The sequence below is a fragment of the Calypte anna genome, chromosome 9 (assembly GCF_003957555.1).
Source record: "Calypte anna isolate BGI_N300 chromosome 9, bCalAnn1_v1.p, whole genome shotgun sequence".
In the NCBI taxonomy this organism is placed as follows: Eukaryota; Metazoa; Chordata; class Aves; order Apodiformes; family Trochilidae; genus Calypte; species Calypte anna.
In genome coordinates, this window is record NC_044255.1 from 20,620,786 (window position 1) to 20,641,104 (window position 20,319).

Below are 20,319 nucleotides of genomic sequence, written 5' to 3' on the forward strand. Positions count from 1 at the left end.
GTCAGCAGCTGGGTGTTTTATAACCCTGGACAACTTGCAACCCAGTCCTTATGTCACTGGCAGAGACTCCTGGCCAAAGCCCCAAGGACCCCATGGGGACGATTCCTTCCCCACCATGCTGCTTCACCTTCCTCCTTTCCCTGACTGCTTCCTCCTTTTCCCTGGCTTCCAAGCCAGGCAGAGAGCTGTTTTGTGAGTAGCTCCATGATAGAGGCAGACAGACTGAACAGCATTGGGCAGTGGCTGGGATCCAGGATCTGGCACCATCTGGAAGTCTGGCTTGGCTTTTGTTTCAAGTCTCCAGCACTGATGGATGGAAACAAGCTCCCAGTTCTTCTGCATTAACATAAAGACAATTCAAACAATTTCCCACCCCCCAAGGAGCTCAGAAAGGAAGGCACATCACAGGGGTTTAAATGAGACAGCCTCGATAATCTACTTCAGTCAAACCTGACTAGTTGGAACAAAAAAGACCCCAAAACAAAACCTCAGTTCAATCACAGAAAACAGCTTTGTCGACAAGTTCCTGTGACTCCTCCTTGTAAGAGGAAAACACTCAGATGAAAGCCTGCACAAGGACCCACTGCAACCTCCTCTCTCCAAGAAACATTAACTACTGCCTGACAAATGCATTTCTGCTGAAAAAAGGAACACTACAGGCCAGTATTAAAGCAATTTCAGTGTACCCACCAAGCAATTAACTGGGTAATACTTTCACTACATGCTGATTTTTTCCTTTTCCAGAGTACTGGTGCAAGCACAACCATTTATTTGTTGTTTGCACGGCCACTTCTAAAGTTGCAGGTGACCCATTTTAGATCTTTCTTTCCATATCACTGAAAATATTTCTACTTTGACACTGCGTATTTGTTCACTAGTTTATTTAACTCCTTAAAAAAACCACACAACAAAACAAGAAAACTTCCACACTGTGTTTCAGGATAACTGCCATCTTATTCAGCAAATATAAAATCAGATATTTTGATTTTTAAAGTTTTAAATGCACATTTGTAAAACACTGATTGTTACTTTTGGGTTTTTTTCCCCTAAGCCAAAGCATAAACAAGGTTTATGTTGTATTCTGACTTTGCTTTGATGCTGGTGACCTCAGGGCTTTTGACCAGGAAGCAATCCAGCTCTTCCAAAACGCAGGTTTGAAAAGCACCTTCCATGTCTGACCTGATGTTCAAAGATCTCTATCTCCTCTCTTGAAGTTACTTCACATCAAGACCTGTATAATAAGTGAGCATCACCAACTAGATACAGAAATCAAATTCCACCAGGACCACAGCCATACCAAGGCTTCCTATCACTAACTTCAAGTGCAAGCAGACTTAAAAGTATTTTTATTATATTTTACTGTGCCAATAATCCATTAAAAATAAGGATCAGGTTTATAAATTTTGCTGTTACAAAAATGCCTTGGGCATTTTCATGGCACAGTATTCCAGGACAATCTGTTTCTGTCCTGCCCCTTGAAGCCAGGCTGCCCCTTGCACACTCCTCTTCTTCATACACAAAAACACCAAGGCCAACTATCACAGAATCACAGAATCACAGAATCCTAGGGGTTGGAAGGGACCTGTACTACTATTTCAGAGCTTTGCAGAAAACACCAGATGTTGAAATTAGGTCTTTCTGCTCATCATCAGATGTCCCCTGTTTCAGTGGCTGGACTTGTTTTGGACTAAGCTGTTGGGTCACATTCTGCAGAGGTTTTTATCAGTTGACAGACTGCATCCATGCATTGATCTGCTGACACTGCCTTTCAGCTTACACAGTCCTAGACTCCTTCCCAGTGTTTACACGTCTGATGGATTTAGAGATAGGAAAGTTCATTGGAACTTCTTTCCTGTAAAATATTTTTCCATCTAATCTTACAAGAAAAGCTTTCTGTACTTCCACTCATGCTTGTAACCCTCTTCCATAACCCTACCACTTCATATTTTTCCATCTTTCACCAACATCAGTGTCAGATGTATATGTTCCAAAAGAAGTCCCAGAAGGACTTGCAAAAAAGCATTCATCTCCCTTCCCATCTCTATTGAAACCAAAATAAAAATCCACCCTTTGGTCGTTTGTCTTTTTTCGTGGCTGTATCACCACTAACAGACCAGTGCCATGCTATGGTCAAGCAATTGCACAGCAAAGCCTCTGTATACTTAAAAATAAAAAAGCTACTATTGAGCACAAAGGTCAGGCAGAGATGACGTTGGCAGAAACCCACGTAACAACCATGCTAAATTCCTGCCTAATATACTAGGATAGAATAGATTAAAATGGTATTTTTCCATTTCTTCCTCCCAACTGTGTACTCGATGCTCAACATCATCACAATTTATATATATAAATTTATTGAAAATAACTCTCCCAAGGACAGAAGAGGAGGGAAGTTGACAGATCCAATCTGCCATCCCCATGTACTTTCCCAAATGAGTACAAAGCCTCTTCTTGCTATCCAGGCTAGTCCAGGCATCAGGCCAAAGCTTTGCACTTCCCTCCCCAGGCTAAAGGACAGATCTCCCCCTGCCCCATCCCCAACCCACAGCCAGAAAGCAGCACCTCAGCCCCACCCAGCCCTGCAGTAAAACCACGTCACTGTCTATGTAACAGGATATACCAAATGTGTTCAAAGGTGGTATTATCACTCTTAAGTAAACCCAATCACGTAAAAGAACATATTATTATGTTTGCTCATATTTCATTCAGAGAACAGCAGACAATCTCAAATGATGGCAGAGTCACAAGTAGTACGCTCACACCCACTTCCAAACTGTTCCTTCCTTTATTGTTTTCCTTGCCTTCACACTTCCATATTTTCTCCCAACTCTCACGTTTCAGAAGACACTACAACCATTTATCCACTCACCTTTGTCTGCTCACACTAACCCAACAGTTCAGGATGCACTGAAATGAGCATGTTGTAGTCTAGAAAAAATCTGAGGAAGGAAGTAGGGAATAGAGAAATAAGGGTTCATCAAGACAGACAAGAAAGGACCCAAATGTGCCAGCAGAGACAACACTGTAATAGTCTTAGAAGGTTTCAGAAACTGAAAAACTTTCTACAGCAACTTTTTACAGCATAATATCATCCTGTTCAACTGCATAATCAAGAAATGCCAAAGGGAAGTGAAAATGTTGATCTCTAACTCCAGTGCTTTAGATCCACAAATATTGCCTTTACAGTAACATAGCAGCTCTTACATATCCACTGAAGCAACCCATTCAGACTCATAAAAATTCAAGTGTGGCTGTCTAGTACGTTAAATAGATTGTGGTTACAGAAGCCTATGAATGACTCGACTCTTATGTTTTATCCAGAAGGCAGAGGTGACTGCTGAGGAAGAGATCAGAGCCCCTTTTGGTTACACTCAGAACCATTGCCTCATTTCCACCCCATCACTATTTCCACTCAACCAGGCAGCTGGAACATCTGGACAAGCACATCCAGCTCTGTTAACCAAGAGAGGAAAGGGTAATGATAAAACACCAGACACACATGAGCCTGTAGAGACAAGACACCTAAATTCAGTATCAAGACCATTCCTCTCCCTTTCAGATACCCTGGCTGCTTGTTCCCAATGTATACTGACCTGCTGAGCAAATCAGCAACAACAAATTTGCACTGCATGTCTAACCCAGTCACACAGGATGTTTATCTTTTGTGAGGTCATTAAAAATGCCAGTGAACTTAACAAGCAATGCTGAAGATCTGTCAGAGCAGCATATGGAGCAGCAGAAATAAATATGTGGGGAACAGAAGCAATTTTGCCACCAGCTGACATATGAGAAAGGAGTGAGGCTGACTGGATACAAGTCTGAGCAACATCAACAACTCAGCCCCCTGTGTCCAATTTGACATCAAGATCTGCAGAATTTTTGCTTTGTTGAAAAATCTGAAATTCTTACTGTTTTCCTCTTTATCCATAAGATTTCTTGTGTACCTGTTACAGACAGCTATGAATAATGCAACCCAGACCTTCTGTACTCCTGTAAGAGTGTGGTTCTAGGTACCTTCATGAAGCAAAACTGGAACATAGATGCAGTAGCAAAAAACTCAACAAGCCAAGAGCCTTCTTATGGCACTCTACCTTCCCAGCATGGCACAGCTCAGTGCCACACAACAAATCATTACCTGGGGCTCTGGGAAAATCCACAGGATATTTCTGACACATGACACACTGTTACCTCAACAGCATCTGAAGTTAACCAAAATGTGGAATATGAAGTCATTTTGGTTTGGTCCTTTAAGGTTTTTGTTTGTTTGCTTGGTTTCTGCTGTTGATGTTTTGAGGTCCTGCTGAGCTAAAATGTAATTTAGTTTTATAACAAATAAACCCAGAGGACAACATGCAAATACAAAGTTGTATATTGAGGCACCAGGGGTATGAGCTACATAACCCCTTAGATTTAAGGGAAATACAGAAATATTAGGAAGATAAGCTTCCCTTTTCCTCATTCTGAGAGTTTTCTTATTCTTATTCTGAGAGTTAGATCCATTAACATCATCTAGGCCAGGAAAACATCTACAACAACCTAAATCACTACCTTCTGATTAGGGTACATTGAAAAAACAACTGTGTCAAGAATGCTAGACTTAAGAACCAACATATTCACTGAATTCCTATTAAATTAATGCTTTATCCTCAAAATAGCTACCATACATTTCCTGCCAGTACAAAAGAGGCTTGAACTTTTTTCAGAGCAGAGCTGAATGCCCACAGGGTCATGGTGCACACAGCAAGCAGCTGATCACTCAACTCTCAGTTTGCACTAATTCTGAATCCTACATATTCTCAAAGTCCAGAATTTCTACAGGGGATCATTTGTGACACTGGCACCATTTTCTCTCCTCCTCCAACCCACAGAAAGTCACTCATTTAAGAGAACATGCATATGCATCAGGTGTCAACACAGACACAGTAAAGGCACCATTCTCTAACAGACAGAGTTCAACTGGAAGTTATGATTTATTTTGAATTTGAAGATTTTTGTTGCTTTGCTTTTTTTTCCTGTCCCTTTCTTTTGCCCACAGGCACCACCAACCTTCCTGCAGCTCAGTCTGCTCCTGGTTTAGGCTCCAAGCCTAAGCTCCCCACAGCCCATCCACAGTGCTGTAAAAAACCTGCACCTTAACTCCTTCCAATACTGCCACCTCTGTGCCTTGCCATTTCCTTTTCCACACCACAGCCAAAGCAGCAGGGCACCTCACTACATCTCCAGGTTCTCCCTTCCCCATCATTCCTCATCTGCAAACACCCTTACCAAACAAGCCAGGAAACTTCTGACCCATTCCTCCAAGCCAGCTGCTGAAGACACTCACGGATTTTTTTCTCTCCCTGCAGAAAAAGCTGGCAGGTACCACCAACAATGACAACATCCTAGCCAAAAGCAGTGCCCTTTGGTCCTGCCAGATCAGACCAGTTGGACTCCACTGAAGGACCCTGGGATCACATACCACAGCCTCCCCATGTCATTTGTCCCTATCTAAGAGCTAAGACACAGCCACCCTGGTGTGAGGCTGGGCACATCACATCTGGGTGGACAGTTGCTCCCATACAACATCCCCACGTCCCCATGCCTGCACTTTTAGTCATGCAAAGGCCACACATCACACCCACTGTGTGAAGAAGAGCATGAAAGCAAAGGGAAGAGGAGAGAAGGGAATGCAGCATGCCACAAACATGGATCTGCAGCCCTTCCCTTTATCCCCCACATCTGAAGCACTCGGCAAAAGCCAGCAAGGAGCACACATTGTGCCAAATGAAGCACTGTGCAGCTACCTGCTCCATTCCCCAGGCACAGGGACTGTCAGACAGTGCTGGCTGCTGAGGAGGGGAGGGATGCTGCTCCAAATGCTGCACCCCCAGACTTCAGTCTGAAGCTGCAGAAACCTCACTGAATCACTGAGGATCCCCTTGTGCAACCATGCAACCAACATACATAAATCATATGGAGACACAGTTAAAAGGAAAAGCCTATTAGAAACCATGGGCAGCTAACAAATAAGCATGCTAAAGAAAGGATGGGCAAGTAGGGCACTAAGAGAAGCAGAAGTTGTAGTGATTAGAAGTCTCATTGAAGCAGAATCCAATGCTGTGAAAAGCCAAAGAGACAGTTGGATTCTTTCCTTTGCTTTGAGATGCCACATCTTCTAACACTTTCCAGCATTAGAACAGGAAGACTTGTAGCTCTCCCCTCCCCAAGGCAGGCTTTGAAAACAGATTCCCTTGTTAACCTGCCAAAGCAGGAGATTTGACAGCAGCTGAGGACCCCTCTGCCCAGCTCAGGGAATGACTCAGTGGAAATTAGCCCTCAAAAAAACATGTTGTCATCCTTCAGTCACTGCAACTGAATAGGAACAAATTTCTTACATTAAAAGCCACAGCTTCCAAGGTAGCCACATTAAAAGCAGTATTGTATCCAAGAGGAACAACACCAACACAACTCGGTGAAAAATGACAGCTTACTTTCTAATCCTTTTTTTTTTTTCAATTTAAGACAATTAATTAAAAGCTATCTACTGCAATTAGACTGTAAAATCATTTCCTCAGAGCTTCAGAGTATCTCACAAAAGAACAGAGTATTAATTCATATTAAGTGGAAAAAACAAGACCAACGTTTTAACTATTCCTGCCAACCAAACCCACAAGTCAAAGCACAACACCAACCATGTAACCACCCTTCTCCTGCAAGAAGAGAAGTGCACATTCAGCTCGATCTCAAACTTCCATCCAGTCGAAATACATCCATAAGAACCAGGTACATGGTATAACCCAATTTGCCTTACCTTGTCACAAAACCAGGCTTTTCTTCCATCTCAGTCTAACCCATTATTCCTGATACCAAGACATCAAATGAAAAGCAAAACACGAAGTCACATGGCACAGCAACATGCTTCACAAAGTAAGTCAAGCCCAAGCTGTGCTTTGCTTTTCAACCTCACCAACTCCGTCAGTACTTAAAGACAAAAGCCACTATTCAGGCTTCTGAGTCCAGGAATTACACACCCTGAATAATCCTGCAGTTCCGACTGTGTCGCCGGGGCTCTGTTAATTTATTCTAATAAAGCAATGCTTCTGTTTGCCATATGTTTGCTAGTAACAAGATCCTGAAAGCAATTCTCTCTCTTCTCTGAGCTGACATTATGCGAGTCTGCAAGAACCACGGGCTGACCAGAAGGAGACCTATTCAGTGCTCTCATTAGCCACAAATGCCATCAGCTTTTTTTTTTCCTGTTGCATTATTCCACATCAATAAATAAATAATAAGCAAAGACCAACACATAATACTTAACAACATACCTACATCAGCTCAAGCATCAGCAACCATAAGGTCACTTAGGTGGCACCAATTGCCCTTCAACAGGCATATACCTCCACAAGAAAGGTGACTTGTAAAGTGGAATTTTTGCACACAGAAGAAAAGCAATAAGGTGAACCTGAAACACATCAACACAACTCTCTACTCCCATGCTGTTGCAGCTGCCAAGGTCCAAAATAATCACCCCATCTTCATAGCAGCACTGGGCTTCACTAAAATATTAAGCATAAATACTTGGGGCAAAAGATAACGTAAGGATTTAGATGAGAACTCAGTGTTTTATTAGTGGATGGGTGGGGAACAGGGAGCAACCATGTAAAAATGACACAGCTGCAGAGAGACTCAGAGAACCAGCTACAAACTAAGCTGAACACATTTGTTATTTTGCTAGTTTAATGTAAACTACCATGGGGAAACCTTTACTCAACATCCCAAGGTTCTCTGAGGGTAGCGAGGGTCATCTAAAATTGTTGCTCATTGAAGTTTTTATTAACAGCCTCTGGAGAGCAATTTCTTTTTTTGTTCTCTTCAAAACATTCCATATGAAACATTACTGAAAACATGAAGTATATGTTTAAACACATGTATACACACATTCTATTATTAGAGTCCTTTGCAAGGACCTAATAATAGAAATGTCCACAATTACGTATATGGCAATTATAGGAGCCTTGAATGTAAAGCATCTTTAAGGGATGGGCATTGCTGCCATGAAATAGCTGTGCACTAAATCAGACAAACCAGCTCCAGAGAATTCAAGTGTTTCATTTTGAGTGCTCCTGAAACTAACAGAAAAAAAAACAAAACCAAAACACAACAGCAGAAACTCCACTTCTGAATCCATCTTGTCACTCCACTGAGCAGCTTCTAGAGGAACTGGAAGCAGATGCCAGAACAAGCAAATACCACGTCAGTACTAGCAGCAATCTTTGTCCTCTTCAAAAAAATAATACAAAATATATAGCTAATTACTTAGGAATGTATTGTTGCTTCATATTACATAAATAGCATTACACATCGCCACAGTTTAATAAGCAGAGTATCCAAATGGTAACTCGCAGCACATACCACCAATATAAACTGTCACCACTAGAAACACAAATAAAGAATGTTTTTTATACAGTTGGTGAATTAGTTGGCTTTTTCTCTGTTATCTGCTAACAAACAACACAATTTACTTGTAAACAAAGGATTCCTCAGATCAAACGCTGAAAGCAGTCACTGGGACTGCTTAAAGCTCCAAGCTCAAACCAACCTTCCCCAGCTAAAAGCACCCTGAAGATCTGCTCGAAGCCACAATTCCTGGGACCTCCAGGGACTATTCGTGCTCAGGAACAGGCTTTAACACAGGCTACTCTCTTCTTGTGTACTTGCTCAACAGCATCGGCATTTTTCATCCAGAGCAGAGCACAGATTTCAGATCCCCAGGAGCATTTCTGAACTTATCTCTGCCACGCTGTTACAAAACCACGTTCCAGGAGTTGGTGCTTCTTTCCCGCCTGCCTGCCAGGCAACAGCGAGGGGGCTTCCAGCTTGGATGTTGCAAAGAGGTGCTCGGAATAACCGGGTGAAAAAGCAAACTACCGCATCCTCATTGGAAACCCTTTGGAGCGTTATCTGCTGGCTGCCAGCCCGACATTCCTGCCTGTAGATGGCCTGGTTACCCTTGCGGATCCAGAGGCTCCTATTTCCACCGCCTTGTTTGAAGAACTTCCCTCTTCCCACATACCTTCCATCTCCAGGGACAGATCACAGGGACACAAAACCTTGGCTGTAAACAACGTGACTTTTGATATTCCCGCTTCTGAAGGATCCTCCACCGCTCCACCGGCCAGCAGCGCACAGAAGCACAAAGCCTCTGTGAAAATGGCTTGAGAAACTCTGTGCCTGGCTGGTATTTTGCACAGCTGAAATTAACACAAGGCTCTGCTGCTATTTATTTTATTTGCCGAACGCTACGGGTGACCGTAAACAAAAGGGACTTTGATAACTTGCAGCATGTTGCACAAAACCATCCCGGTGCGTTGGGACACTCCATTTCCAGCCCTAACACCGGCATCCTTGGTGGAGACACAGGGATGCTCTCCCAGGGCATCCCAAACTGCCAGCCCTGGCTCACCCCACAGGTCACTGCATCTTCCCCTCGCACCTTTCCTTTGGAGTAGGATGGGAAACTACACTAGGAAGTTTGTGGGAGAGTAATTTCTTTTATTCAGCTTTAGATGGGCTTCTACATAATTAAATGTATTTTGTAGGAATTAAGATTCTCAAAGTCCAAATATTTATTCATAGTGTAAAATCTGCTTCTGCACTACTGCTCACCAGACTGAGAACCTACAGGTTTGAGGGAAAAGCCAATTACACTAATTGGAAAGCTCATTAATACAACCACACACACACATACAACTTTGCTGCATGTTCTATACATCTTTTTCTTGCACAGATCTATTAATTGTACATGTTTAACTGCCCTTAACTGCTTCTCTCTTAAAGGAATCTATAAAGTGAAAAGAAAAACCCCATAAAAACTCTGCTAGGAAAGAAGTATAATGCAGAAATCTTTCAGCTCACCGAATGCCACATATAGGGGAAAAAAAAAATAAGTGCCAGAATAAACATACTTCAGACTGGAAGCCACAGACTTTTCCAAGAGTAAAGATTAAAAATGCTTGAGGTATGGACACCTCTGGGGTTCTTGGCTGTAGTAGATTATCAGCTTATTTTGGATGCTAACTGGCATCACTTCCTATCCTTTGGCCGACTACAGGCTAATGGTATGAAAAACCCCTCTCATCACTGTCCCAGCAGTCACCTTAAACCAGAACCAGATGAGTTCCAATGGTTAAAAATAATAAAATTGAGAAAAAAAAAAAACCATCAAAAAATTGTAAAATACAACTTACAGACTCATCCCTGAGCTACATTATAAATAAATCAGCTGAAGATACTGAACATGATACTTCTGGGGCTGCAGGCATCTCTGTCACAGCAGGGTCCTGATAGAACCACAAAGCCCAACTGGTTTAAAACTAACGAGAGGGAAACACAAAGAGCTGAAGAGCAGGAGAAAAGCACTAACAGACTGCTTCTGTTTAAGACCTGAAATGACCCCGGGAACACAGCCAAGAATCATTTTCTTACTGGTAGCACCGGCAGTGGGATCTCTTACTGCCAAGAAAGGTCCAAAGGTGGAGGGTGGGTGAGACCACCAGTGGGCCAGGTGAGAGGACCAAGATGCCTCCATCACCCATTCCTGAAGTTTATGGGAGTGATGCCTTCATCCAGATTTCCAGCCAAGCACACATCACGTCATCCATATCCAGACCAGCAGCTCCAGAGAGGCACAGAGCCCCAGACCAGTGCAGCACCAATGCCCTCCCAGTCCAATCATTTTTAAGTCGTCTCAGTTGCAAAAAAAGATGGAGAAATCAGCGTTCTAGACTTAAAAATGCATTCAAGTTTCAAATCCCATTACCTAGCACATTGTTAAGCTCGAGTTAGACTGGTTTGGCACCTTTCAGGAAGGTGCTGGTTGAGTCTTGGGTTCTGCAATGTAAGCATTAGGGGATACAGCAGATGTTGTCAGGGCACCCAACTGGGATATGTGAATTCTGTTCTCTGAAGCACTGAGCTCAAATATAAGTTAAATAAATAAATAAAGTCGATCACCACCAAAAAAAAAAAACACCAAACCACACACCACCAAAGAAGCTTCGATTTTTCCCTACCTCAGTTTCCCCATCCATGCTGGGGTAACTACCCCTTTAAGGAGCCAGGCCGGTACTTTGAAGTACTGGCACAAAGGAATCCACACGAAATACAAAATTACCGACACGGAGAGCTGCAGGCTTGCCCCCCGCCTTTTATTCTACAAATATAGACGGGATAAATGCTTCGTTACACTTAACTCCAAGCCACACTACCTTAGCCAAAATCTTATTTAACTAGAACATTTCTGAGAAGCGGGAAGGGGGAAAGCAGAGGGGAGGGATGCAGATGTGGTCTTAACCTAGGAGAGGTTAAGCTTTTAAAAGACTTTTTCTTTTTTTTTCGTCCCGTCTCCTGGTAGCGTGCCATTTTAAAAAGGTGTCTGGCAAGCAAAATAAAAAGTTTCCAGGGTTTTCCTTCCCAAAGCCGTCTCAGCCAAGAGCCGGGCGGGGAGGACTGGGCCGGGAGAAGCCGCTGCCGCCTTTCTACAGCTTTTTTTTTTTTTTTTTTTTCTTCTCCAACATGCCCTCTGGATCCAGACATTTTGGGAAGGAGCCCCGCATTCTCCACCTGCCCGGTACCCCCGGGCCGGGCAGCGGAGCCGCTCTCCCCGCCAGCTCCCGGGCACGGACCCGCATCCTCCAGGGGCTCGGTCCCCCGCGGGGGGGGACAGGCACCCCCAAGCACCTCCCTAGGCGTGTTAGCGGCCCCGCACACAACCGCAACACCGACCGCTCTCCGTTTTTTTCCTCCCCCAGCTCTTCCTGGAGCCGCACCGGCTGTAGCCGGGGCAGGGCGGGGAGAGCGGCCGGGCGGAGGCGATGACAGCAGCCGGGCCGGCAGCCCCTCGGGATTACCGGGCGGTGCTGGAGGGCCTGTCCCGCTGCCAGCCCTTCTCCCAGGGCCGCAGCGAGGGCTGCTCCCCCCTTCCCGTCCCTTCTCTTCCTTTCCCTGCCTGCCCGGCGCCGCGGAGAGGGAAGAGCCGGCGGGGCCCCGAGGCACCGCGACATGGACCGGGCGGGGAGAGAAGAGGAGGGAGGGGGAAGAGAGAGAGAAACTTTTCCCGAGAGCGTGGCCGCGTTCCGCTCGCCGAACAAAAGAACCGAGACCGGGAGAGGCACCGCGGGGCGGGGGACGCGGACCCCGGGCTGCCCGTGGGACTGAGCTGAACAACCCGAGGACTCCCCGCTTAGCATTCTCCTCCCTCCCCCTTCCCTCATCCCTCTGCAACGCCCTTACCTGGCGGAGGGGCTGGTTGGTGAAGGGCGGCGGGTCGGAGCCGAACCGGTGGTGCGGGGAAGGAGGTGAGTCCCGGCTAGCTGGAGGGAGTACCGGGAGGGCTCGGCGGGGATTCCGCCATGTCAGTGATGTCGGCACCACATGGGGCCCGCGGCCGGCCCACGCTACCGAGCACTCTGGAGTAGAGGCTCCCGCCGAAAAGACGGCCCTCCTGCACCCGCCCCGTCGAGCAGCCGCTCCGCCCCACCCCGCCCTGGGCCGCCCCCTCGTCTCTCCCCCCCCGCCCGGAGCCGGTTCCGGCTCCGGGCGGGGGGGGAGAGACGAGGGGGCGGCCCAAAAGGGAGATGGGAGGTTCCGGCAGCAGCGCTGTCAGGGCGGGTCTGTCGTGTCTTGTTGTCAGGTGTCACCCCCTGGAATTGAAAGCCCTCACCAAGCCTGCCCCTTTCGCTGTCGTTGGGTCCCCTGTGGATAGAAAAATGCAGCTTCTGACAGGAAAAGTGCTTCGTTCCAGGAGTTTAAGGCTGGGATCTGCGGATGGTGCCTATGCTGTCCTGTATGTCCTCCCCTAAGCATCTGCAAAGGGGAGAGCCAAGGGAGAAGAACCCTTGGAAGGGTTCACCCCAGTGAGAAGAACATCACCGTGGTCATTCCTCCGTTTCCATCAATTGGGATTGAGGAGAAGTTTCAGGCAAGTTTGGTTTTGTTTTGTTTTTTATTTCTTTTTTTTCAGAGCTTAAGAAATGCTCCAACTTCCTGAAACCTCCCCCAAAACCGAGAAGTTTATCCCTTGGCTCTGGAAGAGAGCCCCGAGGAGCCACGATGGTCATTGACCTCTTAGCACTTCATCCAAGCAACATGGAAACCACAACCAGAGCCTTTGTGTGGGGGCAGGAAAAGCTTGAAACAGAATTTGCCCTCCCACAAATCACAGCCATATCACAAAGGGACTTTTGATTTGGCCTTAGTCCTTTGGTAGCTACTCAGCAAAAGCTCCTCACCCATCCCTCTTGCACTCCACCTTCTCTCCATCTCTGTGGTCTTCAATGTTTTGTTTTTCCTTACAGCTCTTTTTTTTCAGCAGTTGATCTACTTTACCCATCACAGAAAGGTTTTTCTTTCAGAAACAAGAAGCCTCCCTGGAGTCTTAGGCAGCCCAGGTGTATTTTCATCAGCTTCCATTAAAATATCAACAAATATGAGGTTTTTTTCCCCATAGGACTCCTCCATATTCTACTTCTTGCTGCAACTGACACTACAGGAAAATTGGTTTGGCATGAAAGTTTGGTAAAACCAAAACGTTGTGTCCAGTTAGTGTGTTGCTTTTTTTTGGTTTGGATTTTTTGTCTTGTTTATGGTTTTTTTTTTTAAAGTGATCAAAACACAGAAAAATGAAAATAAAGTTATCTGAAATAGATAATTCCTACAGAAGCAACTGGTTAGCATTTTCCCATGGGAAAGATTTTTCACTGTAAACTGGTCAGCCAGCACTAAGTATTGTCCATCACTAATTGCAAAAACTTTTGTAATGAGTAAAACTTAAAAGTAGAGAAATGTTTTGTTTTATTAGTGACCCAAAACATGCAGGCTTTTTGATGATTCCGGATTGAGTTACAGTCAGATGAGATTAATTATTCACTAGGGTGGTTAAGCCTTTACTTGCTCCCATAGACTGTTCTGTGAAGGAAGAGATACATAAAAGGGGCAGAAGGAGCAAAGAATCGGTTTAGAGAGGAAAAAAGTCGCTGACCTGAACTGTAAAATGACAGAAAAAATTAAATTGCAAAGTAAATCAAACCTGAAGAAAGCAAAATGAAAAGAAACGAAGGAGAAGAAGCGAATTTGGATTGAGTTGTAGTTTTCTATCCAGTGGGCCAGAGGAATGGTAGGTCCTCATCTGGAGGGTCAAAGTAGAGGCTCTTCCAGTTTCAGCAGGAACTTTAGAAGTGGTCAAGCTCACCAAAAAAGATAAAATAAAAATTAAAAAAAAAATTAAAAGAGCAAATGTGTACCTTCTCCTCTCAGAACTTTCTACCCTGAAGCTCTGCCCTGATGAACTGGGCTAACAGCAACTGCAAAATGGTTTGATGGAAAGGGACACAGGTTGTAAATCGAGGAAGAGGGCAGGGGAGACTGAAGCAAGGGGATTGCTTTTCCTCAGAAAGTTCCTACATACATAACAGATAAAGCTATTCCTTGAATAGCTTACTCCCTGAGATAGCTCATCTAGGAAAAGCATTTATCAGAGCAGGAGGAAATGCCTTTTGCCCCTGAAAAAGGAGAAGGTTTAGGTTTAAGTGGTGACACAGCAGGGACAGAAAAATTACTCAGGAGAAAATGACTGACCTGAACTGCCATCCAAATAAATACAGACCAAAGCTGTGAACTTAACTTCTCTGTTTTGATGAGTCCGTGTTTTTCTGAGCCTGTGCTTTCAATAACATGCATATTTTTCTTTTATCACAGTGAGATCTTTCTGTTTATCCAGGAAGCAAGTGGCGTCAGCAATGCAATAGTGCATCTCTTCTGTCTCCCTTCCCATGGCAGAGGAGCAGGAGGAAGGAACCATGCTCTCCCCTTCTATGGCATTTCTCTTGGAACTACATCCCTAGGACAGTCATTCCCAAACTGCAGAGATCCACCAGTACCAGATGGAATCCCCTCTTGCCTGAGGATGGATCCAAACCAATCCTAAATCTTGTATTCTGCCATCATCCCTGTCACCTATCCTCTCCTATCTGGTGACATATCCCAGAGAGGGGCCTGTGGAAATTCTGTCCATACAATCAAGATGTAACCTTGGAGATCAGACATCACTGGAAAGATTGCACAGTCTTTATTCTCACAGGATATTTGCCCTCACATTTCTGGTGGGATTCAATTTAAACTTTTGCTATTTCCAGAAGCTGCATGTTGTTTTCTGGGAGGCATTGGTACTGTTTGATAGCACACAGAGAATGCCTTGATTTATTTACTGATTTTATTTTTTTACTTGGTGCTCACTGCCCTCAGTCATGTTTAATACCACATAGCTCTGACATATAGGATGGATGACTCTGCACTGGACTGGATGGGCTGCAGCCCCAGGATTTTTCTCTCTATATGCATTATTACATCTCAGAACAGCTGTGAAGTGGGCTGGCTGAGGACTTAGTGTCTAACAGGTTGAAAGAGCTCCAGGTTTAGGTTCTTACTCCCAAGGTCAGCAGCAAGTCAGATGGTGAGATGGAGAGATAGAGAGAGATGCACTCAGCAAAAACCAGCTTAGGTGACCCCTCAGCAGGCTGAGGATGGATGCTGTGTCATCCCTCACTTGGACCTTGTTCTGTAGGGAAAGGGCTCCTTGAAAAACACCCAGAACAAAATGATGGAGCACCTCTCCTCCCTCCTTCCCACCCTCTTGTGATCACTGAACTTACTCCTTCCACAGAATAAAGAAAGGACCATATAATCTGTTTTTTCCTTGCTAATAAATCCTGAGTGAGGCCCTTGTCTTTTTATGTATCTCAAAAGATTAAAGCAGTTCAAACAAGCTCAAAATCATACAGTCTGCTTACTGTAGACTTCTCTCAAAACATGAAAGCTAAAGGCAGATTAGATTGCACAGATTAAAAAATATCCTTACAATGTTTTATTTTTTACATAGTACCCCTGAAGGCTGTCACAAGCAAGAAGATCTGAGCAGTAGTAAGCATAGTGCATAGTTCATAATGGGCACTTTTACTATGGGGAATCCAAAATTCTGCAGGACTCTCTTTAAATAACTAGGGCATGTAAACATTAACATGAGCAAAGATTTCTATCTGTACCTCTCTATTTAGAGGAAATGAATGCCAGTTATTCACTGACCATATTCACTTTTTATATTCATGGTATTAATTAGCTGATTTTTGCCTTTTTAGCACACAGGGCAGTATTCCTCATGCTCAGTAACACGTGCAGAAATGAAGCCCCCCAAATCTTATCCTTGGGATAAAGATCAAAGGACTAATGGCTGTAAGATTCTCAAATAAAAATTATCTGCCTCTGGTTATTGGGCGGAGTGGTGACTTTGCATGGCACATCAATCTGAGGTAAAAATCAGTTACTTACTGGCCATCCCTTTATTTCATTTATTAGGGAATTCCTTAATTAGAATCTCTCAACAATAAATATTCCCACTCAGACTCTACTGGAAGTCATAAAAGATGGAGGGACTTCATCAAGAGGTAGAAGAAGCCCTCTAAATGCTTGTACCATTATTTTAAAGAGGTGATTTCTGACACACCAGAAGAAGCTGTTTGCCAGGGATATTACTCTGAGTATTTTCTTAAGCTTTACCAAGGCATCATGGAAAGAAAATGTTCCTGTTGCCTTTCCCTCTATGAGAGGCACCATTGTCTCTGTAATCTGCTTGCAAGCTAGGACTGACACAGGGCATTTTTTACATTTTTCTTGTCTACATTGGTTTTATAACTTTAATAAAGTTCCTGTCTGCCAAGAGCTTCCAAAGAGCACTGGATCGTAACCATCTCAAGTTGCTTGCCATGAAGTTCATCCACCAGTTGTGCAGATCCAAAACAACTTCTGACCACCAGAAGCAAATATTCCCATTTATTGTCTCATAATCATGCACCTCTGCAGCTTCAGTTTCACTTTTGCTAACTAGAAAGAGTTTCTTTTTGATATTTTACCAATATTTTGCCTAAATCTCCTAAACATTGTGCTGCTCTTTGGCTCATTAGGTTTCCTTTGGTTTTGTTTTGTTGAAAGCTCTTGTTTCAGCTCAGGCTCTAAGGAAAACAAAGCAGTATTGCTTGCATTGTTAAAGCCAAAAGAAGGGCCATAGGAAAAAAAAAATATTCTTGGAAGATTTTGGAGATTGGTATTCATGGAACAGCTGGAGATGAAACGTACAACACTAATCCTGTCCAGTTGCTCCTGGTCATGTTGCACATTCAGGAAATTCATAATTAGGTGGTTATATCCCCAGTGTTTCCCCTGCAGCACTCTTTACAACAAGCAATTTATCTTCCTCCTCATCATTAAAAAAAAAAAAAAATAAAAAATGATACACCAAACCCAACAAGGAACACAACTACAAAGGACAAAGTGGGGGGAGAAAACACAAGCAAAACAACTTGAAATATGCTTAATAGTTTCTTACTGAAAAAAAAATATCCCATGTTGTCTTTTCTGCACATGCAAGCAAACTTCTGATCCATTGCCCTTTGTTTTATTGCAGTACTTTTCCTCTATGCTCTATCTCCTTCCTCTTCACAGTACTTTTTTTTTCATTTACTTCTTTTCTTTTCCCTTGCCAGTCATGCAGCCACTTTCCTGTAATGGGCAGCCACACCTGACAATTTAGAAAGAAATTCTTCAGGAAATAAATATTCAGTTTTCTTGCCAAATGGAAGCACTGTGCATGGGGGGTTTATTCCAAGTTCCCTCCAAGGTGTCTAGTGAATTCCTAAGTAGTTTATTTTTACTTCTCTTAGAGTATCATGAAAGCCTTTCCCTGCACAATGGGAATCTCCAAACTGCCTGCTACAAAAAATTCGTATTAATTTTAAATCAGTCTGGGTACAACTTGAAGGATTTTTTTTTTCTTTCCATAGCCTTTAAATAGAAAGCCTTATTTAGTGTTAATTACATATATATGCAGTGCTTAGATTTTTGTATACAGGGCAATCGATGAGAAATGTTGTCAGCTTTGGAATTAAACTCTTAGCAGTGACTCAGCAAGTTTGCAAAGGAAAAGCATTAAATATAAGCTTTTTGAACAATCAGGTTTACTAATTTGCCCCCAAGGTAACTAAAAAAAAAAAAAAAAAAGACACACAAAACACCACTTTTTGCTTTTTTGGGGAAAAGTAAAAAGCAGCTTACTTAGGTACCACTGCTAGTTAAATCTTGGGAGTTCCTGTGATGAGGAAGCCTGATTTCTGGGAGATGAACAAACAAACAAAACCCCACAACAATTTCATAATGCAGACAAGTGAATGCCCAAATAACTTCAAAACAACAAAAGAGTCATAAAACCCCTCTGGTGCTGGAATAGCAGTTCCAGCCCCTAGATCACCAGATTACCATAAATCTCAGCAAGAGGTTAGGGAAGAGCCAGCCCTCATCCTGATGCTCTTATCCAGGGCAGCCTTGACCACATTGCTGAGCACTTGTGGTTTCCTCCTCCTTTCAGACTTTTCCCAAGTGTAGTTTTAGTCATGCATGCAGCAGATACACACCTAGACAATGGCTTTTTTTTATTATTTTTTTTCCTGGCCATCAGCAAGCATCACCAGTTCCCTGGGTGACAGTGTGGGAGCAGAAGCCTCACTGCTTTTGAATGGAGATGCTCAGTCGTGCCCATGTTCTCTTGGAAAGCATCATAGAAACGCATGATTTTCAAAACAAGTGAGGCAGATGTTAAAAGTTTCATATTATCTGCAGTAAACCAAGACCCTTTATGCCAGGTGGGAGGCCTTTATGAGAAGAATATCACCAAGTTTCAGTGTATTATCTCCAAAGGAAAAAAAAAAAAAATAAAAAAGCACTGAATAATTTAAGAAAATTTCACATCACATCCCTCTCCATCAACGACTTTTCCCAAAGCTCTCCCCAAACGACATGGAGATACAGAAAATGTTACTTTGCAAAGCAGTCATCTTTTTAAAATTCTTTACCAAGTTGCCACTTTTCCAGACTTAAAAGGCAATGCCTGGGATAAGGTATCTGCTTCATGGTGATACATAATTGAGTCTGAAATAGAAATGTTTTGGTACGGCCTTGGAAAAAACTCTTCAGCTCAACGTGCCCGAGGCTAGAATGATTTAAAAATAATACTTATTTTACAATTCTATTACTTCTTTTATCTCCCATAAATAGCCAGGCTTAACCTCTCTGTCATGCTCCATCACATGCACTATCACACCCAAATTCTACCCACCTTAAACATTTTTTTTTAACAAAGTGAAGATCCAGCAGCATGCCTAAAAAAGATCAACAAAACCCCAAATTATTTTAGGCTGCAGGAGGAGCAACTGCTACAAACAAGTCCCTCTAGGCAAGGTCTCAGCTCCTGCCTTTTTCTGTGCAGAGCTCAGCTGGGGGATGCAATGATGTGAAATGGTCCCCAGGTAGGTTGTACAATAGCTGATAAATCAAAGATGACCTTGGGTGTCACTTAAAGGCTGACCCCAGAGCTGGAGGGATGGGCACAGCATCTGAAAATAAGGTGGGTGGATTCTGCACAGGTTTCTGCTGCTGTTTGTCTGGGAAGCTTTAAAGATGGGCTTGATTTAAACCCATCTTGAAGTAACAGGAAAGGAAATAAAATACCTTGCATTACCCAAACAATTATGGGAGGTTTAACTGACACGTATTTATATGTAGACTTTGTGAGCTCCAAAAGAAAGTAATTACAGAGCAAAGGTGCCATAAACCAGCCAGTTATTCCAGTTATAATATAAATCTTATGCCATCTACAACAAAGATTAAATAAATACAGCATTTTAGGAGGACTGAAAAAGCTTCACATATTCAGACATCTCTTACTCCCCTCTCCCCTATTACTTCAACTTTGTTTCTAAAATCACAAATTAAAGAGCAATCTCTGCTTTGGGTTGCACTCTTCTCCAGTCCCTTCCATTCATTTCCCTGAATTAAACCCTCTGAAAAATTTGCAGAGCTGATTCCCAATGCCCAGTCTGCACTTGAAGGGTTACATGAACTCTGGAGCTCTGTTCTTCCAGGTTTGGGATGGAAATTAAGGACAGTGCCTGCTATTCCATAAACCCTGGCTCTTCAAGTGTAATGCATCAGAGATTTTAAAAGTAACTGGAAGTGGCAGAGAGAGTTTAGACCACATAAACACTTGGTCTCACATGGCAGCACTTTTTTAATCCTCTCCCAATCCAGCAAAATATATTGTATCACCACACTGCTCCCTTAGTGCTTTTATAGTCACAGAAGAACCAAAGCATGAGATAGGGATCCCAGCATTTCTGTAACAGGATTCATATAATCCTCAGGCAAGCACACACCTTCTCAGGAGCAATGCTGAACTGATAC

General features: G+C 43.5%; 1 protein-coding gene across 1 annotated transcript in view; it reads right to left on the minus strand.

The window, feature by feature from the left end:
- Nucleotides 1–12,480, minus strand: part of FNDC3B (fibronectin type III domain containing 3B) — a 184,812-nt gene extending 172,332 nt beyond the window's left edge. The window contains exon 1 of the mRNA XM_030455890.1: nucleotides 12,271–12,480. The gene's annotated coding sequence lies outside the window, so the exon portion shown is untranslated. The remainder of the gene's footprint in view (nucleotides 1–12,270) is intronic.
- Between the last annotated feature and the right edge of the window lie 7,839 nt (nucleotides 12,481–20,319).